Source organism: Mustela putorius, unplaced genomic scaffold (genome assembly GCF_011764305.1).
Source record: "Mustela putorius furo isolate JIRA1106 unplaced genomic scaffold, ASM1176430v1.1 tig00000450_pilon_pilon_pilon, whole genome shotgun sequence".
Classification (NCBI taxonomy): Eukaryota; Metazoa; Chordata; class Mammalia; order Carnivora; family Mustelidae; genus Mustela; species Mustela putorius.
Genome location: NW_025421385.1, coordinates 16,582,069 through 16,602,863, shown reverse-complemented (window position 1 = coordinate 16,602,863; position 20,795 = coordinate 16,582,069). Strand labels below are relative to the sequence as shown.

Here is a 20,795-nt window from a genome sequence, read left to right as displayed (position 1 = left end):
TTCTGAAAAATAAAGGATTCTACTTCGTTTTTCCATTTGAAGTAATTCATAATTTCACTTCCTGTGGCTCTCTTAATGTGCACACTGCCCAAGTTTCACAAACTATATCCAGAGAACAAGGCTCTCTTTGCTGATGGTATTGTTTTCTTGGTGTGCACTTAATCATAAACATCCCTCTCAGAACTATGTTCAGGATATGAACATCGCTGCTGTACATTTGTATTTAGATACCAACTTCTTTGGAATCCAAGGGTAATTGTATTTAATAATAAATCTGTTTTATAGAAGGAAAATCTAAAAATACACATCTTGCAATAATTAAGAGAAAATGCACCCTGTTGAAGAGATCATGATGACCTAGACAGAATCTAAAAAGTTGTATGAAAGAAAGATATACAAGCCTGAAACATGCTAAATAATGTTTTGGAGTTAATTTTAGCTACAGACTTGTTCATCTAAATATTAGTTATAATTTCTAAAACCCCTTTTAAAAAATACACATGATTTTAAAACTAATACAGAATGTCACCTACCTGAATGACATGTGGTCTGTTGTATTTGTTTCCATGTTTTGAAGAAAAAGAATGATATTAAATTACATTAATATAATTATATCGTGTCCAAAATATCTGACTATAGGTGTTAGACTAAGTTCATAGTCTCTGTTGCAAATATTAACGACTGATTCATATGTATTAATATTTATGACTGTAAGGAGAATAGCTAATAATAGTGATATACTGATAATGCGCATGTTTACATTTCATCTTTTTAAAAACAATAACCTTGTAAGTTATAAATACTGCCATTACCCCTGTTTTACAGATAAGGAAACTGAGACACAGGGAATACATATTTGCTCAATGTGACACAGCTGGTAAGTAGTAGAGCTAGTTCATAAACCCAAATGATCTGGCTTAGAACCCTTACTCCTCACTGCCATGCCATAGTACCTATGTACATATGAGGAAAACACATTAAAAAAAAAAAGTTGCTTTGTGCAAGATTTCCTTTAGCTTAATTTTGCAATGGTATTCATCATCAATTCACCATCATTCATCATTAGAAAATGTCTAACTGCAGAATTACTCTGCCTTAGTATTGAAAAGCATCAGTATGACTGATGATTACAGAGGGTCCTGAAGTAAAAAAAGACCAGAGATTTAGAAAAATTATATTCTGATGAAGTGTGAGATTTCAGATATATGTAGAATAAAATGGTTTAACATACTTCTTAATAACTATTAGCAAAAATGACCTGTGTGATTTGTTTTTTAGAAATGACTTTGAGAACACTGAGTATAAGTTAGGTCTGCTCTGATTTATGTAGACTTTTTACTCCCGCATTCAATAACTAACTTTTGACAGTTTTGTAGGACATTATGAAATTTGGTGTAACTATGAAGCTTACACCTTCAGAAACTCCAGCAGAAATTTTGCAATTACCTTGATTCTGTCAGGTAAGAGAAACAACAAAAACCATGAAGAATAAACTTCATCAGTTCTTTCCCATAACAAGAGCTTTGTTATTCTTCACAATTCCGTTTGGTGTCCAATTAACCTTACTTTTTTGGATCTCCTTATCTTTTTTTAAAAGATAGATTTATTTATTTATTTGACAGACAGATCACAAGTAGGCAGAGAGGCAGGCAGAGAGAGAGGGGGAAGCAGGCTCCCCGCTGAGCAGAGAGCCCGATGTGGGGCTCAATCCCAGGATCCTGAGATCATGACCTGAGCAGAAGGCTGAGGCTTAACCCACTGAACCACCCAGGCACCCCTTGGCTCTCCTTATCTTTAATTAATATGTGAAATTTCATAGAGAAATGTTTTAAATTTGGATCATATGAATTTAGAAGCCATTATAATTCATAGACTGAACCAAAGATTACCTTTGGCATAAGTTCAGAGAGAGTGGAAAGCTTAGCTAAACAATTCAACCCACACCCAAACAGCATGTGCAGAGTTTTTGTTACCTAATTTGCAAAATCTGTGTAGCATATTCCACACACAAAGCTGTAGAATGATAGAAAGCTTTTTCCACTTTCCAGCAAAATACTGCACAGGCAGCAACATGTTTATGAAAACCAAGCAGCTTCATGCCAGTTCAAGATTCTCCAGCTTCCCATTTTCAAGCGTCTCTGGACTTCTGAGGGCTTGCCCAGACATCCTTGCTCAGGTCCATCTGGAACTACAAGTTCATCTGTGGTTCCAGATAACAAAATAGTATTTCAGAAATGTTTGCTATAATCTTTGTTTTATTTTTCTCATGTACCCTGTGCTAGACTCTCTATTCATCTGTATCCATTTACTAGTAACATGTTTTTTTCTCAGTAGATAAATTAGTTTGTCTTCTTGTCTTTAACTGGCTGAAAAAGTCCAGAGCGGGATCTCCTCCACCCCAGTGCTGTCCATCTGCTTACCATATTCCGTGGCCACGTGTCCTGAATTTTTCATCTCCCGTAGCTGATGTGGCCACTCTACACTTCCAAGAACTTACATAATCTTAAATCCTAGAACATTTACAAGTTGTCAGGGAACATGTACCCGCCCACAAGTAATTATCTTTTTTCCCCCCATTTTTTCCCTTTTCTTTCTTCTTTTTGAAACTTATTTCAGTTGAAAGTCTCCAAATTTTTTTCATGACTGGAATTTTAGGTTGGTGAAGGGAAGTGCTAAATACAGTTTAAAAAGCAATGTTCTGCTAACAAACTCAGATTTTATTTTTTGAGGCATGGGAAACTATCATTTTGTTATTGTTTTAACAGGGTCACTAATGATCAGAGCTAAACTTTAAGAATATTAATCTGAATACTATGCTTTGGATGGATTAAAGAGAGAAGAGGACAAGGTCATGACAACAAGTTATTGCTCTAAGATCGATCTGGGTGAGAAAGTAATGAAATCCTGGACTGGGAAAGTAGTAGTGGAAATGAATAGTAAGAAGAAAATTGTCAGTGGAATTAGCAGGACTCAGCAACCAAGTAAAGTTAGAGTAGAAGGAAAGTCAAAGGCAACTGAGGTTTCAGGTTGCCTATTTCCCTGTTTCCTACTCTTAGTGCTAATGCTATTACAGAAATGTGGAAAAGAAGAATTGCTCTTCTGCAGTTAGTGGGCTAGTGAAATATCCAAGAGGAGGTATTTAACCAGACAGCCTAGTTATAAGACTTGAAAGTCTTTTTACTGATAGTCTGTGGAAATGGATGGAATTTTTACGTGAGAGTATGTGGTATAGAGTTCCATGGGACTTTAAAACATACTCACCAGGGGAAAAAATACTCACTGGAAAAAAGGGATTGAGAAAGAAAAGTATACAAGGAAGGACCAGTCAGGGAAGTGTGAGCGCACACAGGAGAGTACACAATCACAGAAAGGCAGGAAGGAGAGTTTCATGCATGTTTATTATGTGGGATTCATTGAATCTCTTGGATAAGCCGATTAATGTTTTTAATCAAATTGGGCATGTTTCCAGTCACTATTTTTTCATATATTTTTTCTGCCTCCTTATTCTTTTTTTGGGTAACTCCCATTAAATTGATATTGGTACATTCAATGTTGTTTTACTGGTCTCTTTTCTTCAGCTTGAATCATTTCTATTGATTTGTCAAGGTCCTGATTTTTAGTTCTGTTATTTTGAATCTAATTTTGAGCCCTTCCAGTGAATTTTTCATTTTAAATCCAGAATATGCATTTGTTTCCTTTTTCTAATTTCTACCACCTTACTCAGAATTTCTGTTTGTTTTATTTTTTAAGATTTTATTTATTTATTTGACAGACAGAGATCACAAGTAGGGAGAGAGGCAGGCAGAGAGAGAGGAGGAAGCAGGCTCCCTGCTAAGGGGATAGCCTGATGCAGGGCTCAATCCCAGGACCCTGGGATCATGACCTGAGCCGAAGGCAGAGGCTTTAACCCACTGAGCCACCCAGGCGCCCAGAGAATTTCTGTTTCTTGATTCATTGCTATAATACTTTTCTTTAATTCTTAAAACATGGTTTACTTTTGGGACACCTGGGTGGCTCAGTGGGTTGAGCATCTGCCTTCTGCTTAGGTTGTGATCCTGGGGTCCTGGGATGGAGTACGCATCTGGTTCCTTGCTCAGTAGGGAGCCTGCTTCTCCCTCTGCCTGCTGCTCCCCCTGCTTGTGCTCAATCTCTCTCTCTCTCTCTGACAAGTAAATAAATAAAATCTTTAAAAAAGAAAACGTGGCTTACTTTAGTTTTTTGAACTAAATAGCCAATTTTTAAATAAGTGCTTTGTAATTTTTGTCTACAAAATCCAACTTTCGGGATTTAGGGACAACCAGAGACTTCTTTTTTTTTTTTAATCATAGACTATTTATATTGACTGCTTTGTTTTCTGAATATGGGTCACACATTCTTGTTTCTTTGCCTACCTATAATTATTTAGTTGAAAACTGATTAGACGTACTAGATAACATATTGTAATGAGTCTAGATTTATTTATTCATTCATTCATTCATTCATTTTTACTTTTGAAGGTTATTGTTGCTGTTGATTCTTGTTTGTTACTTTGGTAACTTGCCTGAACTATAATTGTGAAGTTTTTCTCCCCTGCCACTTGCATGTGCAGATGTCTCTAGATATACATATAGATCTATATGTATCTATATATTATATATGTCATATGTATGTTTATCTCTAGTTTTTAACTAAGCAGACTTTTATTAATATACATATATACATGTATATGTATATGTATATCTATATATATATACACACACATACATGTATATCTATTATATCTACACACAACATACACACATACATGGTTATTTTTATTTTGTTTCCCTGTGTCTGCATGACTTGGTGATTTGATAGGCTGTGCTCAACACATTGAGCCAGTAAAGTCTCTGTCCTCTGCCAGTGAATCTCTGTGTGAACAGGGGAGCTCATTGAAAGTTCAGGATATTTTTAAGTGTGTTTCATCTTCACCTTTTTAAAAAAATTTTTTTTTATTTATCTATTTTCTTTCTTTTTTTTCCATCTTCACCTTTTACTTTCCAGTGGGCCTTTTCTATTTCCTCTATGCATGAACATAGCTCCAGGGTTGGCCTGGAATGGGTGACTAGCTTTGGCTCCCTCTCATCTCCACATATGCACAGACAGGAATATGCCTCCACCATGACCACAGCCTCGGACTGGTAGAGCTGTTGGCTCTCTCTGTTCACCCACCTAAGAACTCATTACTTCAACTAAAAATGTTGGGAGTGGTTGTCTCCTACCACTCCAAACTGAGTGAGCTCATGCTTACCATGCAGAGAAGCTGCCAGTTTTCCTAGCCCACCCTACCTCTACCAAATATCTGTCCTTACTAAAGAGGCAACAGGGGTGGAGAGCGGCTGCAGGCCAGAAGGCCACAGTCTCTTTATTCTTACTCAAAATTCAACAGTTTTTCAAGCCTCAACACTTCTCAGATTGTTGTATGCCTTTGGTCGATTTTCAGAGTGTTAAAATGATTGGTTTTGTCAATTTTATCTAACTTTATACATTTTAGAAAGAGGTTTTATACTTTACGTTCAAATTTTATACTTTTTCCCTCTATTTCAGAGTGATTTGTACGTCATAAAGAAATAGGGTAATAAGAAAATTGAAAGTGATCAGGCCATTTCGAACACCTTAATAAAAACTGTTCAAGGGGATACGGTTGAGGAATGATATAGAAAGCCAATGTACTATCATTCTACATTATTCTACTTACTTCCTCACAGAATAGAAATCTTTGACTAACTCCTGTGGCAATAAACTTTATTTAAAGTCACACACTCACATTAGAACTCCTTCTTCAGGAGTGTCTGGGAGGCTCAGTTGTTGGGGTGTCTGCTTTTGACTTGGGTTGTGGTTTCAGGGTCCTGGAATCAAGCCCTGAGTTGGGCTCCCTGCTCAGTAGGGAGTCTGCTTCTCCCTCTCCCTCAGCCCCTCTGCCTGCTTGTGTTCTCTCTCTCAAATAAATAAAATCCTTAAAAAAAAAAAAAGCCAAACCTCATTATTCAGAGAAAGATACTTACATCTCTTCTTTTCATATCAAAAAAATTATGCCAGTGGGGTGCCTGGGTGCCTCAGTGGGTTAAGCCTCTGCCTTCAGCTCGGGTCATGATCTCAGGGTCCTGGGATCGAGCCCCTCATCGGGCTCTCTGCTCAGCAGGAAGCCTGCTTCCCCCTCTCTCTCTGACTGCCTCTCTGCCTACTTGTGATCTCTGTCTGTCAAATAAATAAATAAAATCTTTAAAACAAACAAAAAAAATTATGCCAGAGAACCTGGATGAGCCAATCTGAAAATCACATGTTGAACTTCCATTTAAATTTTCTCAGGGACAAACCCCTGACACAATTGTTTATTCTTTGAGGGTGCAAAAAATCCAGTGAGATATTGTGTTCTATTCAGTTGGTCATTATGATATTTAAAACTATTCCTTAAAGAAAAAAAATATATTGTTCTCTAAATATCAGGCAGGTCCTCACTGCTTTGCTGGTTTTCTCAAAGAGGAGTTATGTGCTGAACATGTATTTTCACTAAACCTGTACAGTGCATGTATACATATAATTGGCTTCCAAGGATGGAAAAAAGCTAGAGCAATTTTTGGGTGTTTTTTATGCAGTTTTTTATACATGATGAAGATAGATTTTCATTGGGTTTGGGATGGTTGTTCTTAAAGGCAAAAGACTTAACATCTGGGATGCCTGGGTGGCTCAGTCAGTTAAGCATCTGCCTTCAGCTCAGGTCATGATCCCAGTTCTGCACTGGGCTTTTTGCTCAGCGGGGAGCCTGCTTATCCCCTCTGCCTGCCGCTCCCCTACTTGTACTCTCTCTGTCTCTCTGACAAATAAATAAATAAAATCTTTTAAAAATATATTAAAAAAAAAAAGACTTAACATCCATAGGGTTAGCATTAGGTGGAACAGAGGTCCATAGCTCTTGAACTGGTTAGTAAACACCAAAGAATTGAGAAATAGAAAGCAGGCACTTTGGGATGCTTTGAGGAGCACACATCAAACCACCACAGACTCAGATGTTGTGCTAAAGAAGTAAGAGGGCCAAGAAGAAAACATTAGTCAGGTCTGGAACTCCACTCATTCCAATAATATGCCTGGCAAAGAAATTAGTACCTGTTTTGCAACATAGCCTTAGGGCAAGTCTGGGCAAGCTTTGGGTGGGCAAAAAATTGGCTTCCCAAAACTGACCTGGTTTGCCAAGCCAACCCACATGCGTGCCTCACACATGGACTCTTCCTTCCCCTCCTTTCTTTCCTTTTCTCCTTCCCACTTCCTTCCTCACTATCCTGCCTCTCTTCCTCCTGCTCCAACCTCCTCCTCCTACTTCTCCCCCCTACCCTGTCCTATCGGTCTACTCTTCTTTTTCTTTCTTTTTCAGAATGATTTGTGGAAATGTGGAATGTGTTTGTCAGACAACCGCATCAGGGACAGTTAAGTGGAAGCCAGAAGCATGAGTCTTGTGGTCATCGTAAGTTCTCGGGCTTCCTACCTCCTCATTTGTTTATGTTAGCTAAGTACTAAAATCAAGGTCTTTACTAATTTATAGTTCAAATACACATATGAGTAAATGTGTTTGTGTGTATGTGGAAATCTATATGTACGTGAATCTGAGTTTGTATAAACACTGATGGATATTTTCCCAAATGAACTGATGATGACCTCTAATTTGTGGTTTAACAGAAGGAACTTTATGTCCTACTTTTTTCCTCTGGAGAAATTAAAAGATTACTAAGGGTGGTGGTGGGGCAACACTGTGCATATTTGTGTGTGAGTATGTGAGTGTTAGGTAATATTGGGTGGAAAATTTGGGATATTTTCCTTTGTAGTATTCCAAATAAATCTGTTTATATCGTGGATAGTTACTGGGAAGTAACTTCATGAAGTAACTGGGAAGTCCTTCATGAAGGACTTCTTAATTTCCAGAAAATCTTATAATTGTTTATCATTAAGGTTTTTAAATAGACTTTGTTCCATTAGCAGTAATAGCTTCCTTTGAGCATTTACTCTGTCTGGCATTGACGAAAACTTTACATTCTGATGTTTAATTCTATAGGTGGGCATTAATATGCCCAGGAAAGATGAGATTTGGAGAGGCTAAGCAAATAGAGGCTATTTGCCTAACACAGTAGAGCAAATAAGTGTACAGCTGTTACATGACTATAGATCTATCTGTAGCCAAAGGACACCTGCCATTGTGACATAAAAGGACTTAGATATGGGCTTATTTTAGAATTTCCTCCTACTAATTTGGGCTTAGTTTAAAGTTTTCTTGTTATTTGAGATCTTTCTTTTTTCTTAATGCAGGTTAAAACTACTTTTGCATGATCCCATAGGTTTTGATATGTTGTATTTTCACTTTTGTTTGTTTTAAGATTTTTTTTTCTCTTTTGATACCTTCTTTGTCCCATTGGTTGTTCAGGAGTATGTTATTGAATTTCCACAAATTTTTGAATTTTCCAACTTTTCTCCTGTTTTTCATTTCAAAACCATTGTGATTAGAAGATACTTGGCATGACTTCAGATTTCTGAAATTTACTAAGACTTTTTGTGACCTTTCATATAATCTATCCCGGAGAAACTCATATGTGCACTCAGAAGAATGTGTGTTCTGATGCTACTGGATAGAATGTTCTGTATATGCCTATTAGGTCCATTTCCTCAGAAATATGGTTCTGTTCTAATGTTTCCTTGTTGATTTTCCATCTCTAATTTATCTATTGTTGAAAGTGGGGTATTGAAGTCCCCTACCATTACTGAATTATTATCTACTTCTCCTTTCAGATCTGTTGGTATTTGCTTAATATATGTAAGTGCTTCAATGTTGGGTGCATATATATTTGTGATTGTTATGTCTACTTGGTGAATTAACCCCTTTTTCATTATATAACATTATATAATGATCTTCTTTGTCTCTTGTTACTACTTTTGGCTTAAAGTCTTTTCTGTCTTGCATAAGTATAGCTGAGCTACCCCTGCTTTGCTTTGTTTCCATTTGCATGAACTATCTCTATGCCTTCACTTTGAACCAACATATTCTTAAAGCTGAAGTGAGTCTGTTGTAGGCAGCAAATAACTGGATCTTGTTTTGTTTTGTTTTACCTGTCCAGACTCTCTATGTCTTTTAATATTTTTATGTTTTATCTATTTATTTTATTTATTTTCCTTTTTTAAAGTAAGCTCCATTGCCAGCATGGAGCCCAACACAGGGCTGGAGCTCATGACCCTGAGATGAAGACCTGAGCTGAGATAAGAGTTAGACATTTAACTGAGAGCCACCCATGCACCCCTGGACAGTTTTGTTGTAATTGCCTTGGAGAAGATTATTTTGGATTTAAGTTTTTGGGGTGACCTATTAGCTTCATGAACTTGGATGGGCAATTCTTTCCCCAGGTTTGGGATGTTCCCAGCCATTATCTTTAAATAAGCTTTCTACTCCTTGCTTCCTCTCTTCTTCTGGGACTCCAGTAACCCAAACATTGTTTCTTGGAATTGTGTTCTATAAGGCCCATAGGTATTCTTCATTCCTTTTTTTTTCTTTTTATTCTCTGATTAAATCATTTGATTGATCTGTTTTCTAGATCATTTTTAAAAAGATTTTATTTATTTATTTGACAGAGATCACAAGAAGCCAGAGAGGCAGGCAGAGAGAGAGGAAGGGAAGCAGGCTCTCTGCTGAGCAGAGATGCCAATGCGGGGCTTGATTCCAGGACCATGGGATCATGACCTGAGCCAAAGGCAGAGGCTTTAACCCACTGAGCCACCCAGGCGCCTGTGTTTTCTAGATCATTGATTCTTCCCGGTTAACTCTGCTATTGAAGCTTTCTATTCAGTTCTTTAGCTCAGTCATGTATTCTTCAACTCCAAAGTTTGGTTTTTTTTTAAATATCACCTGGTGGCTCAGTCACTGGGTGTCTGCCTTCAGCTTGGGTCATGGTCCCAGCATCCTGCGATCAAGCCCCACGTCGTCGGGCTCCCTGCTCGGCAGGGAGCCTTCCTGCTTCTCCTGCTCCCACTCCCCGTTTGTGTTCTCTCTCTTGCTGTCTCTCTCTGTCAGATAAATAAATAAAATCTTTTTTTAAAAAAATGATGTTTTCTGTATCTGTTTTTGAACTCATTTGTTTTTGTTTGGACTCTTGTTCTTGTACTGATATTGTTAAATTTTCTATTGGTGTTCTCTTGTAGCTCTCTGAGCATCCATAGGACAATGATTTTAAATTCTTTGTTGGGAAATTCTTTAGAACCAGCTACTAAGGGTTTTACTGTATTCCTTTGGTAGAGTCACATTTCTCTAATTCTTTGTGATCTCTGTGGCCTTGTGTAGGTATCTGTGTATCTGGAAAAAAATCACCTCTTCCAGATTTTATGGACTGACTTGATTAAGGAAAGACTTTCACCTATGGGTGGGGCACACTAGAGCACACTAGCCCCCAGGTCTGGTGGCACTGAGCACTGACTTTGAAGGCATGTGGCAGCACCAGGTTGGGGATGGGAAGGACCTACTATCTCTCTTGCTCAGGCTACTGGGGTGAATAGCATTGACAACTGTGTGGTACTTGGTGCACACAGTGGGGATCCATAGTAGCTGCAAGGGCTGTTGAGGTTCTTGGTGGTCTTCAGGTCCAGTGGCTAGGGAGCAGGGAAGACAACAGTGGTGGTTGGAGCTGGTGATGTGCACAGACTCTTCTACTGGGGCCAGCTGCAGGTGCCTATGTAATGGCAAGAGCTTATTGTACTACATATAGTTGTGGGGGGTGGTGAGGGGAGACAGGCAACATAGATTGGGGCATCCGCAGGGGCCCTGGCAGTTGGCATGTTCTTCCTTGGCTGCACAGTTGCCCCCAGGCTTATGCCTGCAGGGGCATACTGGTGTATAGCTGTAGGGACTGACGGCAAGTAAGCACAGTGGTGCAGGCTAGAGCAAAGGAAGGGCCTGATCTGGGCCCACAAGCAGGTGGGGAGACCCTGCCCCTGTGGCTCCACAATCTCTCCCTGGGTATGCACATGGCAGCTGAGGTTAGGGACAGTTGGCAGGCCATTGGGTGCACGTACACAGAGTGGCTAACTGAGTGTGCACACAGCAGTGGGGGTCAACTGTGGGGGTTTGTGCTGGTGTCTTGCGCTCTTGCAGCTGCAGAGGCCTGGGCTGATTGGGCCCAGATGTAGTTCCAGTCTCTGATGGGGGCCTGAAGTGCGGGGAGTGGGGGGTGGGGGGTTGAGCAGACAGACTCACGTGGCTGGCATCTCCAAATGAGAATACCTGTGGGATGAAATCTGGTGATATCCGCAGGGTTTCTGTTGCATCTGTGCTAACCATTAATTTCTTGAGTAGCAAAATGCTGGATTAGTCTGCACACCAGGCCCCGGTGAACTGCAATTGCTCCTGCTGCATGACTAGTACTGGTAGCGCCTGCATTCCTAGCTGTGTCTGTCGATCTCTGCTGTGCTGGTCTGCTGAGGGTGGAACCAAAGGAGGACCAATGACTGGTGCCCCCAAAGGCTGGGTAAGCTGATTGCTCACCCCACTATGCTTTTTCTGACAAAGGGAACTCTTTCTACCTGTGAAGTGCCCTCTTGGCTAGCACGGTGCTGGCTGGAGGTGGGATAATCCTGGAAAATGAAGCTGTCTTCACTCCCTTCTTGTGAGATTTCAGGTGTTTTCTTCCACTGTGTAGTTAAAGTTTCTTAAGTGGATGCCAGAGATTTCCTAGAGCTCCTTTTGTTTGCGAATAGCTGTGTGATTGTTGATCTGTGTTGTAGGGGGCAGGAGGCCGCGTTCTCTTATGTCACCATTTTGGGCTCATCTGTTGTTTTGTGGCTGATACTTTTCAGCCTTCTACTCCAGTTAAGCCACAAATACCCTCATCTACATTTAAGACTCCTTTCTTTTCCCTTTGGGAGAACATTGGCTAGAGCCCAGTCAACCTAATTTCAACATATCTGTTTTTTGAAAATTCCCTAGTAGCCTCCTTTGTCCATGCTTACTTAAATGATTATGGAAGTCTAGAAGGGAGACTTCTAATACATTAACCCATTTTTTTCTTGTCAGTGAAATGAAAGTATTATGGGACTCTTCACCCTGAAAAGTTTTCTCAACTGCTCTGTTACCACTCAACTAAGGACGTCTGAAGGTGAGAATCTGTCCTAGACTGAGGGCAGCTAGTATACACAGAAGTGTTAAACCGATCAGAAATAGATGCAGCTCCTTCGAGCCGCCAGCTGGACATGTCCTGGCAGAGTGGAATCTGGTCTTCTTTGTTTTGGAACATCAGCTCATTGTTCTTTAATACCTTTTAACCTGGAAAAGTTAAATATAGTCTTCAATAACTGAAATCACCCTATGCTATCAGGATTAGTGTTGAAATCTTCCAGCCCACTGAGTAGACAGCAGCTAGTCCTTTGATAACTATCAGCAGAGTCTCTGGCGGGGAGACTAACCACATGACCACTGCTTCCTTTATTTCACCCATCTCTGAGCAGCACGAAGGCTTAATTCGGTCAGTAAAGAGATTTTCAAACACGTGCCTGCAGATTGGTATGAACTGGCTGCACATCAGATTTATCTGGTGAGACTTTTCTAAGATATGACCCATTCCTGAGGAATGGGGAGAGTTCAGAAATAAAAATAATATAAATATAAATATAAATTTAAATACAAATATAAATACAAATATAGTTCCTCCAGTAATTTTGGTGAATAGCCAGACTTTGGAACCATGGCCCAGAGCATCAAAGAGAAATGTAGCTCCTTCTCTTAACTTACGAACTTTGCCCTACTGTCTGGAGCAATGTTGTCCAGTTTGGTAGGTGGTAGCCACTAGCCGTGTATGGCCACTGAGCATTTCAATTGTGAGTAGCTATTTGAGATTTCAAAGACATGTTGACATACAATATTTGAAACATATTGGGTCATGCAGAAATTTTATAAAACCTGATTTTACCTATTTCCTTGTACATATTTATTTATTGTATATAGACAATGACATGATGAAAGTGCTGTGATTTTTTTTTTTTTAAAGATTTTATTTTAAGTAATCTCTACCCAGTGTGGGGCTCAAACTTACAACCCTGAGATCAAGAGTCACATGCTCAGGGCACCTGGGTGGTTAGGCGTCTGCCTTCAGCTTGGGTCAAGATCCCAGGGTCCTCCTGGCTGTGTCTCTGTTAAACAAATAAATAAATTCTTTAAAAAAAAAAAAAAAAAGAGTCACATGCTCTACTGACTGAGCCAGCCAGGTGCGCCCCCTTTTACTTACTTTAATGTAGCTATCAAACATTTAAAATTACATATGCAGCTTGCATTGTATTTCTGCTGGACAGTTCTGATCTGGAAGATATTTGTCCCATGAGTCAGGGAACTTTATGACTTTTGAGTCATAAAATTCTAAAGTTCAAAGAATATTGTAGATGATACAACCCTTTCATTTCATAAATGAGGCTACTGGCACCCAGGTGGGTGAAGTGACTTATTTAGGTCACCAGAATTGATGGGAGAGCCAGGATGTCTCTGAATCACATATACTTGGATCCCCATCCCGTGCTAGGGTCTCTCACCCATGCTGCCTGTGTTTAGCTGCAGTAGCTCTACTGAGTGTTTCAGGGGTCCTGCAAGTCTGGGGCATAGCAAGTTTCACCACCTCCTGCCCCTACTGCAGTTTCTGCTCACGGGCTCCTGTCTGCATAGCTGGTGCTTCCAAAATTCATTACTAAAAACCATCTTTGAGCCTAAGCTGCTGTCTCCCCTTTTCACCATCTCACATTCATTACTAGCTTTGACTCTGCACAGAGCTGTGGTTTTTGTGAGGTCTTGGTATTTTTCCAAAGCATGGCTCAAAAAAACTAACAAACAAACAAAAACTGTCTAGCTAATTAAGAAGTGTGAACCTTAGAAATTCCTTAATCATGTTCCCCCCACCCCAAATGTCTACACATCCTGATTTTCTCTGGCATCTACCAAACAGTGTTGTTTCTCTTCCCTTTTCAAGTACTAGCTCACTCTTTAGAAGGATCAAGTGCTGATGGGTAGAGAGCCACTCCCTAGTTCTTGCCCTTTAACCATAAAAACAAGTTATTTATTTTTTTAACATGGCATCAGCAGAGACTTGTTTATATAAAACTTTTTTAAACCAAAACCAAAAATATTTTCTCTCTTATCCTTTAATAAACTATTTGAGAATTTTAAAGATTTTATTTATTTATTCATTCATTTATTTATTTAGTGTGGGTGAGCAGGGGGAAGGGCTGAGGGAGAGGAAGCAAGAGAGAATCCCAAGCAGACTCAGCGCTGAGCTTGAGCCAATGCAAAGCTCAGTCTCAGGACCTTGAGATCATGGCCTGAGAGGAAATCAAGAGTTGGACCCTCAACAGCCTGAGCCACCCAGGTGCCCCAAACCATTTGAGAATTTAAAAAAAATAATGTTATTGGTAGCATCCAAAATATTTCTAGAATCCTCTCCCCACCTCCACAGGAATATTTGCTGCTCTAAATGGTACATTCCAGGAACCTACTTCCCTGGATGTATCCAAGTCTGTTGAGATCCATGTATCTGCGTGTCCAAAATGTATGAAAATCCATTTATATGTGTCAAAGTCAGTGAAGACACAGAGAAATACCTGACTAATGTCTTTGCGTTTTCATGTATATCCTTCTGGATTCCTTAGATTTACTCTTTTTAAATGAAAGACAGATGGGGCTCCTGGGTGGCTCAGTGGGTTCAGCCTCTGCCTTCAGCTCAGGTCATGATCTCCAGGTCCTGCAATTGAGCCCTGCATCAGGCTCTCTGCTCAGCAGGGAGCCTGCTTCCCCCCAACCCCCCCTGCCTGCCTCTCTGCCTACTTGTGATCTCTGTCAAATAAATAAATAAAATCTCTAAATGAAAGACAGACTAAAATGGAAAATGTAATATCAGTTTCTGAAACTGTCTTATATGTATCTATTTCTATATCTTTCTCACCTATTGAATATCTCTTGTCTGTCAGCTATATACCCATACTAATTTTAGCTTTAAAAAAGTTTGAAGAGGGGCGCCTGGGTGGTTCAGTGGGTTAAAGCCTCTGCCTTCGGCTCAGGTCATGATCTCAGTGTTCCAGGATCGAGCTCCACATCGGGCTCTCTGCTCCGCGGGGAGCCTGCTTCCTCTCCTCTCTCTGCCTGCCTCTCTGCCTACTTGTGATTTCTGCCTGTCAAATAACTAAATAAAATCTTAAAAAAAAAAAAAAAAGTTTGAAGAAAATCTGCCTCAGGGTAACAGTCAGAAACCGACTATTAGACTTTGTAACTATTCTTAAGATTTCTTGGTAGACTGAATAGGGAACACTTCCTCTAAGTTTGCAGATGTGACAGCATCCTTCTTTCACAACTTCTTCCCACAACTCCCATGTTAGTTTTTTGCCTTTTAAAACTGTGGGGAGAGACATAAAAAATGGGGAGAGGGCTGATACTAAGTCTTATGGACATCTTCATAAATTATCAGAGGCCTTGGCTTGGATGGCTCCAAGCTCTCTGGGCCAGACCTGGCTGACGTTCCTCCTCACTGAAGCCATTCAGCAGAAGAGGCAGACGGAATGCCAGCTGCTGGAAGGGCTTGCCTTGATGGGACCAGACTGTCAGTGGTGCATTAAATGAAAGAGGTTGTAGAAAAGTTTGGACACCTGTTCAGACATGGTCTTTCATGTGTCATGCCTCAAGCATGTACTTGAAAGGTCCATAGCCAATGAGATTTGTTTCTACTTCTGAGCAGTAGGACTACTAAACCAGTAATGGTAATTTAAAGTAAAAACTTTATAATGATATATAAAAGCAGAACATAATTCTGCTTCAGTTACCCATTTAAGTCTTTAGTCTGAAGTGGACGCTTCACTCAGGATATAGAATGTGGCACTTTTTAAATTGTTGATCCAGAGTAATGGAGCCACCGTTTGCTATCTCAGTGTCAAAGCATCAGAAGTCACATACAAAGATTGAGGCCAAAAATAATTTACATTTTCTGATTTATCCTTCATCACACCAATTCTGCTTATCAGGGAAAGAAAGACATGGACATATTCTGCTTCAGTTTCTGGTAAAACTGCCAAATAGGACTTGCTTATATATTTCTGAACTAAGAAAATACAGATAGTTCTATTTCCAACTGACAATGCTTCTTGCGACAAAAACAAAATTTTATGTTTAGAATGCTTCAGCAACTTCCTAACTGAAAGTGAATAGTATATTTTGTCCAGCTTCTTAGTAGTAAAATGTTAATTTGAAATAACCACTGTTATCATTACTAATGAATTTTAGTAGTCATTGTCAACCATACTGATCAAATTTAAATTAAATATATCTTTCTTCCTATTTATAATTTTAGGTCAACTACTGTAGTCATATGTCTTGTTTCCTATATGTAGTAAATACTATTTTCATATTGGAAGAGTTCAGAAGCTTCTTAGCTTTCAAAGAATGACATCTGATTGGTGAGGGGCATGCAAATTCAGTACTATTCTTTCAATCTCAAAATAGAAACTGTAATACAGATCTTTCATTTCAATACAGTATATATAACAGGTGATGTGGTTAAGTGGCAACAGCTGGGATTTTTGCAGTATTATTACAAATCAGAATTCCATAATATTTCTTTTCCCTTTCCTCAAGCATTTGTTAATCTCCACTCATTTGTGGTTCTAAGTGTTGGTATAGCTTGCTTTCCTCATAAAATGATATCATTGACTTGTGAAGCAAAATCTTTTAGGTTAAATTGCTAGGCCATGGTCATTCTTAGTGGGATCCAATAAAAGCAAAATTCATAGGGCAACATCATTTTCAAACAATTCCCCACCACATTATGTTTTACTTATAAACTTGCTTATGGAGAATGAATAGTATCCTATATCCACATATGGAAAGAAAGTCACATCTTTTTTTTTTTTTTTAAAGATTTTATTTTTTTGTCAGAGAGAGAGAAAGAGAGAGAGCACGGGCAGGGGGGAGGGGCAAAAGGAAGCCAGAAGCAGGCTCCACACTGAGCAAGGAGCTTCATGCAGGACTCTGTCTTAGGACTCTGGGATATTGACCTGAGCAGAAGTCAGTTGTTTAACCAACTGAGCCACCCAGACGTCCTGAAAGTCACACCTTGGCATGTACTCTAGCATTTCATTTATAATTTCCCTGGTAGTGTTTATTTATTGAAAGATGCAGAAAATCTATGAAAGCTCGTTTTTGAAGAACTCGTAAATGAAGGTAACACAATTAGCCCCCTTCCAACAGAGTATGGTTTTGTTTTTTTTTTAAGATTTTATTTATTTGTCAGAGAGAGAGTACAACCAGGGGGAGCAGCAGGCAGAGCAGGCAGAAGGAGAAGCAGGCTCCCCACTGAGCAGGGAGCCCTATGGGGGACCCCATCCTAGGACCCCAGGATCACGACCTGAGCCAAAGGCACTTCACCAACTGAGCCACACAGGTATCCCAGAATATGGATTTTTGAGTAGATATACCAATCTGATGTTAATTCTCTTATTGCTTTGTGACCACTAGTATGGGCATTTAGCATGTTTATATGTTTGAAAATGTTGCCATCTTGGCCTCATTAGAACAAAATTCTAATTAAGCCATCTGCTCAAATACTATTCTTAATAACTCTCCTATTAAACCCCAGGACTCTTAAGGAGATTGTTAGTTTTGATTCGTGAGTTACTTGGTCCTGTCTGATGAGTTCAAAGTTTTGAATTGTTGAGTTTTTAACTGTTTCATGTGCCTGGGAGAGAAAAAGAAAAAATATCAAAAGGTTGTGTTTTCTACTCTTATGTGCTAACTTTTGTGCTGACAGTATTACAATTAAATTCACTGGTCAGACCTCTGATAATTTGAGATGTTTTAAAATTTCATTTTTATATAATTTACATATTTGAGCAAAGTGACATCTACAGTTTTTATCCTAGCGTGATTTATAACCTAATATTGAAGGAGATTTTGAAATTACATAATTCAGAACATAAGTTTTAATACTAATAAATACCCATAGTTCTTTTATTTATATGGTTGAATGACCTTATTGAGATTTACAAAATAACCATGTAATGTTTGTCTCTTAGAATTACCCCTGGACTCTAAATTTGTAAGATTCCTTTTTTTTTAAATAAAGATTTTATTTATTATTTGAGACAGAGAGAGCACAAGCAGGGCGAGGGGCAGAAAGAAAGGGACAAGCCGACTCCATACTGAGCACAGAGACTTTATGTGGGGCTCAATCCCCAGACCAGGAAATCATGACCTCAACTGACTAAACCACCCAGGCGCCCCTGTAAGATTCTTTTAAAATATCTCATAAGCATCTGGCTACTATCCAAACCCTCATTTAGTCTAATACAGTGGAAAGACACTGACCATCAAATAAATCTTTAATTTTTATGAAGGAAAAAGAACCACGTATCTAGCAAAAGTACTTTCAAAATAGCAATTCTTTAAAAAAAATGCTATTTAATATACTACATCACCTGATTAATGAAAAGGGATTAACAAATGTGTTTGTATCTGCAACTATAACATAGAGCTTTCCTATTACTTTCCTTTTGATGTACAGTATCTAGATTATATTATATTGCATGTATATGTCATTATATTAAAACCCATACTGTTTTAGGACCGAAAGACCCCTAGTCATCTTCTACACCAGTGCTTCTCAGATTGGATTTACCTGCAGGGCTTTAAAACTTGCTTAGCATAAGCATCCTGTAACAAGTGGAAATCTCTGAAATTGGACCCCAGGCATCAAAGGTTTAAAAATTCTCCAGGTGATTCATTGGGAGGCCTCCATAATAGTAAGTGGCCTAGGCCAGTCATCCTCACATTTGTGCATAAGAACCGCCTATAGAATTTGTTACAGCATGGATTCTTGGCCCTTACTCCCAGAGGATCTAATTCAGTACATCTGGACTTGGGTCTGAAGCACTTCAAAATCCCAGGGGATGTGGACTGAGCTGAACCCCACCACCATTCACTTGTTAAAGATAAGGCTTTTAGGAGGTAAAGATACTTGAAGTTATATAAGTGGTGTCATCCTTTAGGACTGGTGACCTTATGAGAAGAAGAAAAGAGAAAAATCCTTCTCTTTCTACACATGCATGCCCCAGGAGAGGCCATGTGAGGACACAGTGAGAAAACAGGAAGAGAGCCCCCCCCCCACAAGACGGAATTGATCTTGGACTTTCTAGCCTCCACTACTGTGAGAAATAAATTTCTGTTGTGTAAGACACCCAGCGTATGGTATTTTGTTGTGGCAGCCCAAGCTGACTAATAGGCCAAGCGGTGCTGATGCTGGTGGTCCATAGACCGCATTCTGAGTACACTAGCTGAAGCCACATTCCCCAGGAATTCGGTTTCAATTTGTCTGAGGGTAAGTGCAGGGCATCATTATTTTTTAATGTTTCCCGGGTGATGTTGATGTATAACCAGGACTGAGAACCTCTGATCAAGGCCAATTGCTTCAACTTAAAGCTAATGACACTGAGACTCAAGGAGGTTAAGTGGGTTGCCCTAGTTATCATGTATGCTATGGCTAAATTTTCCAGATTTATAGGGGGAGAAAAAATTACTCCTGAGGCCACACACTAGTATGTGAAAGATTTAGCCCTAGACCCCAACACTCTCCATTTCTAGGACTGACCCATTCATTTCTCCCAAACAGCATTAATTTATTTAATTCAGGTAGATTCATTTTAAGTAGCTTTTTAATTGTAGTACAATCCAAGAATGTTGTATTCTGTGTTCTAGGTCTGCTCCAAAATTGTTGCTATTTGTTATGACGTGCTTAATGACTGATCATGAAGTGAGATTACACACACACACACACACACACACACACACACACACATAATTCATATGTATATATGTACCTCCATGTGGCTGATCTTCACACTCTAACAGTAATGTGCCCACTATGAATAAAAACACTGCCATCTAGCATTATCCTTCTTTTTTTTTTCATTTAAAGATTTTTATTTATTTATTTGAGAGAGAGCATGAGCAGAGAGGAGGGGCAGAGGCAGAGAGAGAGGGAGAAGCAGACTCCCCGCTGAGCAGGGAACCTGCCATGGGACATGATCCCAGGACCCTGGGATCATAACCTGAGCTAAAGGCAGAGCCTAACTGTCTGAGCCACCCAGGTGCCCTAGCATTGTCCTTCTTGCAAGTAGCAGGAAGTGTAGAAAGTTGAGTCACGCAATAAAAATGTGAAAATTTGTTAAAACTTTTGAATGCCTTACAAAAGAAGCAAGGGCAAAAATGAACTATTGGGATTTCATCAAGATCAAAAGCTTTTGCACAGTAAAGGAAACAGTTAACAAAATCAAAAGACAACTGACAGAATGGGAGAAGATATTTGCAAACGACATATCAGATAAAGGACTAGTGTCCAAAATCTATAAAGAACTTAGCAAACTCAACACCCAAAGAACAAATAATCCAATCAAGAAACGGGCAGAGGACATGAACAGACATTTCTGCAAAGAAGACATCCAGATGGCCAACAGACATATGAAAAAGTACTCCATATCACTCGGCATCAGGGAAATACAAATCAAAACCACAATGCGATATCACCTCACACCAGTCAGAATGGCTAAAATCAACAAGTTAGGAAATGACAGATGCTGGCGAGGATGCGGAGAAAGGGGAACCCTCCTACACTGTTGGTGGGAATGCAAGCAGGTGCAACCACTCTGGAAAACAGTATGGAGGTTCCTCAAAATGTTGAAAATAGAACTGCCCTATGACCCAGCAATTGCACTACTGGGTATTTACCCTAAAGATACAA

The 20,795-nt window shown here is 39.4% G+C and overlaps 1 long non-coding RNA gene across 3 annotated transcripts; it reads left to right on the top strand.

Annotated features, from left to right (window-relative positions):
- Positions 1-829: 829 nt before the first annotated feature.
- LOC101683662 lies at positions 830-20,005 on the top strand. 3 transcript variants are annotated; one of them, XR_006606808.1, is made up of 5 exons: positions 830-1,460; positions 7,388-7,477; positions 11,339-11,510; positions 12,056-12,137; positions 18,624-20,005. It is a non-coding gene; the product is annotated as an uncharacterized LOC101683662 (long non-coding RNA). The 3 variants fall into 3 exon arrangements; XR_006606807.1 differs by lacking the exon at positions 830-1,460 and having other exon boundaries at positions 6,890-7,477; positions 18,624-18,774; positions 19,048-20,005; XR_006606806.1 differs by lacking the exon at positions 830-1,460 and having other exon boundaries at positions 6,890-7,477.
- The last annotated feature ends 790 nt before the right edge of the window (positions 20,006-20,795 follow it).